The sequence below is a fragment of the Pteropus alecto genome, unplaced genomic scaffold (assembly GCF_000325575.1).
Source record: "Pteropus alecto unplaced genomic scaffold, ASM32557v1 scaffold76, whole genome shotgun sequence".
NCBI lineage: Eukaryota > Metazoa > Chordata > Mammalia > Chiroptera > Pteropodidae > Pteropus > Pteropus alecto.
The window spans coordinates 26,787,615-26,798,987 of NW_006443138.1; the positions used below are offsets into that span (position 1 = coordinate 26,787,615).

Sequence of the window (11,373 nt, forward strand, 5' to 3'; positions counted from 1 at the left end):
TAGAGAAGCACAATGGAATTACTTTGGGGGTTTTTTTTTTTTTTTTTTTTTTTTTTTTTTACCAGAATACTGATGCCTGGGTTCCACCTAAGTCATTTCTGGGTTCTAAATCCAGAATCATTTCTGAATCATTCATCTGAGGTGTATCCATATTACAACTCTCAGGTGATACAATGTACAACTTGGGCAGAGAATGAATAATCCCAAGTAGCTCCCTCATTTTGATGATGAAAAAATTGGGGCCCAGAAGAGTTAAATAATTTGAGGTCACTTCTAACTCTAACTAACTAAGTCATTTCTGGGTTCTAAATCCAGAATCATTTCTGAATCATTCATCTGAGGTGTATCCATATTACAACTCTCAGGTGATACAATGTACAACTTGGGCAGAGAATGAATAATCCCAAGTAGCTCCCTCATTTTGATGATGAAAAAATTGGGGCCCAGAAGAGTTAAATAATTTGAGGTCACTTCTAACTCTAACTAACTACATGGGCACAACACTGCTTTTCAAACCTCATAAGAACTACGTTTGGTTCCCATATGTGAGCCTCTGAGGCAGTGGTTGGTGCTGCCCCCAATATTTCCTATAATTATATTATAATAAGCATAGTCTTCCTCTTTGAACTCAAGGAAGTGCTGGCTCTGTTCTGCCCCTCACTACTTTCCCCTCCATTCAGCCTCAAGGCAAATGACACCCTTAATTTCCTCAAACCCTCTGCAAGTGGAAGGGAGGAAAGAATTAGCACCAGTCATAATGTTATAAATACAAATAAATTGAAGAGTCCAGCCTTTTCCATCTCAATCTATACATCAAATTCTGTCTCAAGTACCATATTTTGCAGCGAAGTGTGGTCTACCTTAGATTAGTTCAACATTTGAGGCTTTCTTAGGAATTAGTCCAGATTGTTCCCTGATTTTTATGCTCATTTGCCCTTCTTAAGATGAGCAGAATGACCAAATCTCTCAGGAAATAGTCACATGGATAGCATATACACAGAAGACAACTTATTGAACAATCAGAACTAAACCTAACATCCAGTGTTAACCAAACACCAACAAAATGACTCTTTCTTTCCCTCAGACCTCACTAAATTGAATAAATGGGTTCTCTTCGTTGGCCTCTTGTATACAGCCTCCATCAAATTTATTTCTGTGGAAAATTTCACATCAGTGGATATGTGCTCCAAAGAGTATCTGCTAAGATTTTCCTCAAGCACTCCCAAAGTTTCATACACCTGATTTCTGAAGTTTCCACTTCTCCAGATGAGCCATATTGGCCTCTCTTTATTCGCAAGAAAAGGAGGAATTCATAACGTGTTAAGCTCCACACTGTGACGACATTCAAGGCCTCTGGATATTGCCTCCCTTTCTTTCTGTCCTAATGACTCAGGCCCTTCCCGAGTTCCAAAGATTCTTGGAATCTGAACCACACTCTGGAGTACACTGCTGTCCAGTAGTGTGGGAAGAGAAATAGAAGGTTGGGGCCATGGAAGGAGAAGGTGGGCAGCAGGACCCCTGGCCTCTGCACTTTTGCGCGGTTTTGTTTCCCAGGGCAATCGCATCCGTGTCTAGACAAAAACATTTTCTGAGAAATAATGGTCATTGCTGTCCTCTTTCCTGGACCAACTTTGGCAGATATTAGCTGAAAACAAGTCTTTTCTACTCTTTACTGGAATGGTATTCTCGTTGCTGTTTCTGGAATTAGTATATTTTTTATGCCTTGCTCCTCCTTACCATAAAGAAAGGAGAGTCTCATTCACTGGGTTGCACCCATTTGTTTGATCCACTCATTCAGTAAACATTCATTAAGTGCCCTCTGTGTGCTCAGACCACTATTAGTACTACAGCATTAGAATTATTAGAAATATGCCCCCTCCTCTACCAGTGATCAGTCTCACCAGGAAGATAAGACAAGTGGGGGAGATAATAGGACCATTTCCAGAAGACAACTATAGTGCAGATTAATGTCACCACGTATAGTAACTTTCTTCAAGAAAACTGTATTCAAAATAATTTTTGTACAAAAAAATTGTATTATAGGTATACTAAGTAAACTTTCTCTTGTAAAATTTATGAGAAAGGACACTTAACCAATACTAGAGAACAGTGGTATCAAGTCCTGAAGACTTTTTCTGCCTTTAAAATGAATTATGCTTTGAGATCAGCCCAGATCTTGCCCTAAGTTTAAAAAGACTAAAAAAAAAAGTGCACACTAGGAAGGTAGAGATATGGTATGAACAAAGTCTGCAAAATACTGAAGTGTAAATTGGGTAAATATAAACTTTATTCAGCAAATCTCAAAATATTAAAATGTAAGCTCCTTTCTCAAAAGTTACAAAAGTTCTGGAAATTTTTTAAATGAATAAATGCTACCCATTTTTAACCATAAAGTGATAAAGTTATAGACCTCATTATAGCCAAAGTTAATATAGCTTGATAATATGGTTAGGATTGGAAAAAAATTTAGATAAGTAAATTAAATTAATCATTTGCGATAATGGGCATGTTTAGGGTTCCTGTGAAGCTAATAGCCAAAAGAATATGTCCTGACCTGGGTTTTATTCCTTGCTGTGAAAAGTCAGACAAGTCATTTTCCCACTCTGGGCCTCACCTGAATATGAGGGTTTGGACTGGATGATCTCCAAGTTCCTTCCTTCTCTGCCATTCTGAGAAATCATTATTTGGAGCTGCTGGAGGAAACAGGATACAGGGCTAAACACCCATGGGTCAGATGCAACAGCATAGTTCTGTCATTCTAAAAAGAAATTTATGGTAAATTGTAATAAACATGTTTTCTGTATGCTTGTTCATAATTACTTTTACATATACAGTAGTCTTTCCTTATCAGAGGGGGTTACTTAGGTTCCAAGCCCCCGGTGGATGCCTGAAAGCACAGATAGTACCGATCCCTATGTATACTATGTTTTTTCTATACATACATACCTATGATAAAGTTTAATTTATAAATTAGGCACAATAAGAGATTAACAATAATAACTAATAATAAAATAGGACAATTATAGTAACTACACTATAATAAAAGTGCTGTGAATGTGATCTCTCTCCCTGTCTCTCAGAATAGCTTCCTATACTGTTCTCATCCTTCTTCTTGGGGCAATATGAGATGATACAAGGCCTGCATAATGAGGTGAAGGGAGGTGAATGACTGACATAGGCATTGTGATATAGTCTTAGGCTACTATAGGGGTTACTTGAACACAAGCACTGAGATACCACAGCAGTCGATCTGATAACCTAGATGGTTATTAAGTGACTAGCAGGTGCAGAGCATACATGGTATGGAGACTCTGGGCAAAGGAATAATTCACGTCCCACGCAGGATAGAGCTGGACAGCGTGAGATTTCATCATGCTTCTCAGAATGGCACACGATTTAAAATTTATGAATTGTTTATTTCTGGAATTTTTCATTTAATGTTTTCAGACCACAGTTGACTGCAGGTACCTGAACTCGTGAAAGGTGAAACTGCAGGTAAGGGGGGACTACTGTAGAAGCACTGAGAGGTTATAGAGCTATGAGCAGGTATGGAGAGGTTAGAGGGGCTTAGGTTAATCAAGGGGTTTCTTGGAGATAAATCTTCCCTGAGTTTTGGAAGGTAGGTCAGCTGATGGAAATAGGGACCAGTGACAGGTGCCCAGCAGTTATTAAGAACACTGGCCGTAGTCATGAATGCCAGCATCTCCCTGGAATAGCCAGCACACACAGCAACTTGTATGATGTGATTCAAGAAATTACTCTGGACTCCCTTCTTCCAACCAAAAACATCCCTCCTGCCTACTTGCCTAAAAACTGCCCTACCTGTGGACTTTCTGTAATGAGATAAAAAATTTCATTTTTGTTTAAGAAAATCAGAATCAATGTTTTATGTTATTGTACATTAAATTTCATTTACCTTAGAAAGGGCGATATCATTTCCAGGCTCTGTAGGATCAGAAGACTTCATTTCTGCTCCCATTGTTCCCAGAGTCCTTGGTAGGCCCTCTGTACCATTGAAACTAAGATGACTAAATACAGACAAAAGTTCTAGCAGCTGGCAGCTTGGTGGAGTAAATCAACCAGGTTCTGAAGGCAGAAATAATCCAGTGAGTTCATTAAATTGTCAGTTTCCTCATCTGCAAAGCAGGAATCGTGATATCAATTTTGTAGGGTTATTGTGAGGATTCAATGTGATAATGTATGTAAAATATCTGGTACATAGAAATTAACTCATATTGTTGCCATATGTTGGGAAGTATTCACATTTTCAAAGAGGTCTGTTGGAGATAGATCCTTGGCATGAAAAAAAATGGATCTTTGATACCATCAGAGAAGGTACAAAGCTTTAGCAACTACAGGTTCAGAAATGTGGGGACTTCCTTACAGATAAAAGAAACCATGGCTCTACTTTGCCAAGACTAGGGTTTCTGTGGCAATATGATTCTCTTAAAATTTAGTAAACTTCCATCAGTTTACTGATGGTCATATCAGCAAATATCCCATGGTCAGTTCCATGGGATATTAACCACGGGTCAAAGACTTTTTCTAGATATAATCCCTGAGTCCCCTGAATGGCCTTTGTGCTCTCCCATTCCCCTGGACATAGTTTACAGACCTCTGTCCAGAGGCAATCTATATAATATTCTCAGGCAGGGGATCCTCACCACAAAGCTGATTTTGCCCACATGCTGTCCAAAGTATCAGGTGGAGAAGCTTAAAGGAAATGGTTTGAGAGAGTCCTAGCCAGTAAGGCTTTTTTGGGCCTTGGTATCTCCTTAATATAAGATTCCTGCTTGCTTCTCTGCTTTTGTATGGCATAAGCTTCTCTCTTTCTTAGAGGACTTTACTAACGGCCACAAAGATAGCCAAAACACACCTACACATCAATATCCTTAATTTTCCATCCCTTCTGCTGATACTAAGCCCTCAATGGGCATGCACTTACTATACTTGCCCAAGGTTACACTGAAAATTGCTGGATCACTTAATTCACAGCCACAAGCAGCATCTCCACTTTGCAGCCCTGAACAGCAGAACTCTTGATCCTCACTGCCTGCTGTCACACCTCCTCAGCTCACCCATTCCTCATTTGAGGGTGCCTCCACTTCCTCACACCAAATTCTATGGTTAATATGCCTTCTCTGGCTCCATGTTTATCTCCCACAGTGAGTGCAGATTCTAAGACACACGCTTTGCCTCACAGGACACCAGCTTTGTTGGCCTGCCATCCTTGGCTCAGCCTTCCCACATGTGCTAGTTTCATCTTCGGGCTGGCAGGAAAACAGCCATGGCATTTCCTAATGGCACATGCAGACATGAACACATCTTTCCTACATTTTTCTTTGGGAGCAGGAATTTTCCCGGAGTCTGCTGGCAGTTTCTCCTAATACCTCATGGGTCAAAATGTTATGTGCCTACTCCTGGACCAGTCACTGTCACTGTAAGGGCAATGGCATCACCATGTCAGTTTTTAAAGTGTGGTTTGGGGCCCCTGGGGTCCCTGATATCCTTGCAGGTGGTCCATGAGGCCAAAGCTATTTCATAAGAGCATCGCCTTTTTCTCTCTCATTCACTCACAATGGAATTCTACAGAGACTACATGCCATGTGAAATCACAGCAGACCAAATGCAGAAGCAGATATGAGAATCCAGCTAACTTCTATTGAGCCAGACGTTAAAAAGAGACTTGCAAAAATGTAAGAGAATGCCACTCAACATACTAAATATTTTTAGTTTGGGAAAACATAGCCATTTTCATTAAAATATGCAATTTAGGTTAACATACACTGGGCTTATTATTATCTTTAATTCAAAATAGTTTAAAAATTCCTCAGTTTTACGTCAAATACGATAAGTACAAATAGATATAACTTACATAAAAAGGAAGCTCTTTAGGTTTCTCAATAATTTTTAAGAGTGTAAAGAAGTCCAAAGACCAAAAAACTAGAGAACCACTGCTTAAATTAATCAGTTCTACATGCCCAGGTTGGGATGAAGTCAGCATCCTCTAAAATCCTGAGTTATACAGAGGAGGGTGCTATCTGAACAAATCAGGATTCTGTTAGAAAGGAGTAAAGGGGAAATAATTACTAGCAGACAACCAACAATGTCTACTACAGTACACAATGTTTTTGAGCTAAACCACGAAGTGCAGTGACTTGCCCAAGGTCATACACAAGTCCTGGTGGAGTCAGAACTTAAAACCAAGACTTCTGACTGCTAGTCAGAATTAGTCAAACCTCTGCCTGCCATGCTTTCTGCTAAGCCACATTGCTTTCTTGCAAAAGGGCTGAAAGTGGTTCAGAAATGCTGGTGAGGTTGGAGTAAGTTGAGCATGCTCATAAAATGCTGGTCAGAGTATAAATGGTACAGTCCTTCCAGAAAGCCATTTGGCAATATGCATCAGGAGTTTTTAAAATGTTTATACCCTTTAACCCAGTAATTCCACTTCTAGGAATCTACACAGAGGAAATAGTCAGAATCTATGTACAAGGATATTTGTCAAAATGTTATCTTTGATAATGGAAACAATCTAAATGTTCAACAACATGGGAATTGTTGAGCAAATTCTGAGAAAGCTGCTAGCTGTTTGTAGTGGTTTTCTCTTGAGATGAGACTATAGGGAATATCCATAAACATCAGTATTTTTTTTTAAAAAGTTTATGATACTTTGGTGATCAAAAAAATAATAATATAAAAAATAATTATGACTTTGTATATGTGCTGCCAAAGTGAGCACAAACAATAATGACTGAAAAATTTTAATGGCATGGGAAAATACAATATGCTGTTGAGTAAAAAAAAAAAAAAGCATGGTACAATACTTAATATCTGATATGATATCATTTATATATGTGTGGGAAATTTTCAAGAAAGAAGCATTCTAAAACGTTAACATTTGTCATTATCTCTGGGGTATGAGATTGTTGACAATTTTGTTCTTTAGTCTTTTCTGAATTTTTCAAGGCTCTAGAATGAGCATTTTCTTCTTTTGTAATCATGGGAGAAATTAAGGTTATTATACAAATACAGTTGGCCTTCGAACAATGTGCAGGTCAGGGATGCCAACTGCCAGCAAAGTTGAAAATCCACATATAACTTAAATCAGCCCTCCCATACATGGATTTCCAACCACCAGCTGACCATCAAAAAACGTGGGCTTGAACTGCATGGGTCAATTGAAAAAAAATCTATGTATTAGTGGACCTGCATAATTCAAACCCTTGTTGCTCAGAGGTCAACTGTAGATTGGTGCAGAAAGAGGAGAAAATGCAGCAAAGCCAAACTTCACTGCTTGTCAGACAGGGAGAGGAAAAGAGCGGCCCGTAGCCCAGCTGATGGCTGGCACTGTTGGTTGCCTTGGTAATGGAACCCAGTTTTGCTTGGGCTAGCAATGTGCGAAGCTCCAGGCAAAATGCTCACTTGCTCAGGCTTTCTATAGCCTGAGGTGGCCATGTGACACACTTCCAGCCAATGAGACGTGAGCAGAATTCTCCCCAGGGCTCTGGGAAGCTACATCTTCTCTGTTTCCTTTTTATTTCTGCCTTGAAAACGTATGTGATGGCTGATGCTAGAGCAGCCATCATTCGACCACAGGGTGAAGGCTGAAGAATCACAATAACGTCAGCCCTGATATTGAGCTACTGAACCATCACCAGCAAACATCTTACTATGTGAGAAAAATATCCCTCTTTGTGTTTGAGCTGTTGCAGTTGGGTTTTCTGTTAACTATAGCCAGATGCATTCTTGATACATCACCATGCAGGAATGTCCAGAGGGTTAAGTGAGACCATGTACTTGAAAGTGTTTTGTAAACTTTAAAATACTATCACAGCCCAGAGATAATGACAACCATTACAAACAACTAGTGAAAAACAGAAAAAATTCCTCAAGACAGTTGTGTGCACTCCACTGGTGGAACCTAAACATCTTGCTAACCATGACTGTAGACAAGACATGTCCTTGGGGCTGCACATTTTCCATCTAAAAAATGGACTAGGTAACACGAAGGCCCCATTAGCCCTCAGGTGTTGGGTTTTAGCGGTGGTTGCCAAATCCCCGTGCAGGCAGCCAGGGGCCCAGCAGGGACAAGAGGAGCTGCTGTCCTCCATGCAGACAATGAGCACAAGCTCTAGGTCTTCCAGGACAGTCCCAACCTCAGATATCCTGCACCACTATCATTCAGTTCAGACAATGTGTCTTGATTTCAGGTTTCGAATGTTGTTGTGAACATAGGACATCTCTATAGCAAGATATGATCATGTATATAACTAAAATATTATGTGTACCTATGGATCTATTAAAAATTCTCTTATTGAAGACAAACAAAAACACTCCCTTGCTTTGGATTCTCCTTAGCCTTCTGAGATAAACTGACATTTTCAAATACGTTTCTTAAACACTAAGGAAGAAGAAGCTCAGGCTTTCGATTCTACCAGTACTCATTGGCTCCAGGCCTCAGGACTCCTGGGCCTTGTTCTATTCCACATCCTGTCTGAGATGGTCACGTGAGATCCTCGAAAGCTGGAATGACTCCACAGTCAGCTTCCTGGGTCCCTACCTTCCAGCTCCTGGTTGTCTCCATGAGAATGATGTCATCTTACAGTACACTTTTAGGGGATCTCAGCTAAACATCCTGCCAACTCCATGGCCAAGTTCAAGGACAACTGTAACAATCTATATAAGTAAAATTAGCTTCCTGCTCCTTGTTTCCACATTATGTAAAAATGACCAAAGAGAATTCTTTTAAACCAAATTTAGAGGAATGATTTAGGATGGCCTGACTTACAAATATGGGACATGGGACTTTTCCTGTTGTCCCTGAATTGTGACTAACATGCAAACCTAAAAATGAGAGGCATCAAGAACCCTCACGCTTGACAGAAAGCTGCTGGTGAGTTGGGAACAAACTCTCCCAGCCCTCACCACAAGGCAAGCAAAGCAGTCTTACCTCCAGACATCATTATCCTTTCACCTCCTCTCTTGTCAATGTGGCATAAAAGGCAACTGAGGAAAAAGAGCATGCTGGCCACAAGCCCTTCAGCGAAGGCAAGGTATACAAAGATGGTTCAGAGGAGCTTCATCTGCTCCTGAGGCTTCATGGAAGGAGCTCATGGGTCAGTGAGGTGCAGGAAGCATAGGGCAGCTGTTGGGCTGAGGGATGGGATGTCCTTCCCAGAGAAAATACTGTTGGATGGACCAAAAAGAGACCCAATTTCTCCTCAGAGGGTAGGTGCCCATGGACAAAGTTGAAATTGACCGCCACTCCAAGAACCACAAGCACTCCATGAAGATCATCAGGTAAGTCACCGAGTCCCCTGACAACAGACCCAGAGCAAACCAGAGGAAGGTCAAGGACACCCAGCTACTATCTATACGTGACAGAGCACTCAAGGAGACCTCTGCTTCCAGGAGCTAAGGGAGAAGAGGGTGAGGAGAAGACCCCAAGCTGCAAGCCTGAGATTCTGGTGGAGCAAGGGCAGTGTTAGTGATCGGCTGATATTAAAGTTTTACACTGTATTTTCCTATCCATTTTTACCATCTCCCTGGGGTTTTCTCCTCACTATTACCACCAAGCCCCTCCTGTTGGCAAACCAACCATCCCACAGAAACCTTCTCTTGGACCCCCTGGGGGTGGGCTTAGATAGGTTGATGTTTCTCAAAGAAACGTTACCAAGTCTTCAGGTGAAACAGAAAAGAAGTAATGACAGAAGTAAGAAAATAAAAAGGGCATAAAGGAAGTGACTTTTTCAAAAGAAAAGTATCTGGATTCATGAATCTTAGAGAAAACAGTGAAGAGTTTGACTTGTCCTGAACCCCCTGGTCCTGAGGTGATTTTTGTCCTCTGGTGCCCATGTCCTGAGGTAACTGGCTCTACCTCACTCCTTTCTTTCCAGCTTCCTGGCCTGCTCTCAACACTTTAAGGAGTTTTCTGGTTCTCAGGACCCTGTGGCCCTTTACCCTCTTAGACTGCCTGTACCCTTCAAAGGAAAGGCCTTCAGCTCCCACTTTCATTTCACTGAATAACAGCTGATCCCATGGAAGTGGAGACTGACACCACAGAGAGCCAATGAACAATTGAGTCCAGCTGCTCAATCCACCCATCCAGAAGGGTCTAGAGTGAGGCAACAGAGCCGTCTTTTTTGGGCAGAAGATTGTGTTCCAACGTAACCTTCTATGGAACAGAGTGCAGGGCCAAAATCGCCCTTCAAAAATCCCTCTAGAAGGTACCATATTGGAGATCAACATGTAGTCTCTCATCAAGTCCACCTCTGCCAGTTCTTCTTCCAGAACAGTTTTTGGGAGGGTTGAGTATCAGATGAAGTTTGCTTGTGTTTAGGGATCACGTTACCTAAAATAAGTGTATTCTGTAATACCAGAAGGTGAACGAAGACTGATGGAGTTCTCAGCAAGTTTTTATTTTCTATCTTTTGCAGACTCTGGAGCACTTATTCATGGTAGACAAAAGCAAATAATTCTGTTCTGCTAAGCTGAATGCCCTCTGCTGAGGTACACATCTGGGACCCTAATGATGTGGTAACCAAAACATAAGCACAAAGAATTACAGAAAGGACTTTCTTTAACAGAACCTTTCAAAAGAAAAATACTAGATAAACTCAAGTTGTTAGTAGTTATTTGCTTAATTACTCCAGGCATCTGCTCATACATTGATGGCCAGCTCTCCTAGGTTCCATTGCCAAGGCTGTCACTGACCTGGTTATTGCTGGGAAAGGTCCAAGTACAGTGCAAAATTAAAACAAATCTATGTTTGAATTTCTGCTCTGTACTTACGAGCCGTGTTTGACCTTGAGCTACTCAAGTTTCTCTCTTAGCCTCAGTTTTCTCATCTGGAACATGAATATAATAATTAAAAGGATTGAATGAGGCAATGAGATTAAGCATAAAAAAAACCTCTTGCACATGAAGAAAAAAAATGGTGTAGATGATAGAGGCTCTGTTCATTTCTCTGGCAACCAAATCAAAGTTATGACGGAAACAAGGAGCAAGCAGCAAGCAAAAATCGCCTGGGATCTAGATGAATAAGCCATACAACTAGGGAGAAATCCAAGAAATCACCCTGCAATGGCAGAAGGTAGGATGGGGTGAGGACGTGGGGCTGCCCAGTCTCAAGCAGCTGAGACCGAGGCTGTGGCAACAGCGGCAGCAGCAGGGACAGACGGCTCTTAAAGGGGCCACGTCTGTGAGCAGATTTTCATGGTGACCGACATGCTCTCTCTGAGCACAAGTGCCGATTTGGCTGTGCGCAGGGGGCACCAGGGACTTACAGGGAGACATTAATGGAGTGAGGACCAAAGCGAGACTTGCTCTGTACAGAAATGCCAGCGGTATCCATTGTTCCCTGTTGAGCCCTCC

General features: G+C 41.2%; 1 long non-coding RNA gene across 1 annotated transcript in view; it reads left to right on the forward strand.

The window, feature by feature from the left end:
• LOC112472251 overlaps window positions 1-10,521 on the forward strand; it is a 14,151-nt gene extending 3,630 nt beyond the window's left edge. The window contains exons 2-3 of the long non-coding RNA XR_003043587.1: window positions 3,448-3,495; window positions 10,437-10,521. This is a non-coding gene — a long non-coding RNA (uncharacterized LOC112472251). The remainder of the gene's footprint in view (window positions 1-3,447; window positions 3,496-10,436) is intronic.
• The last annotated feature ends 852 nt before the right edge of the window (window positions 10,522-11,373 follow it).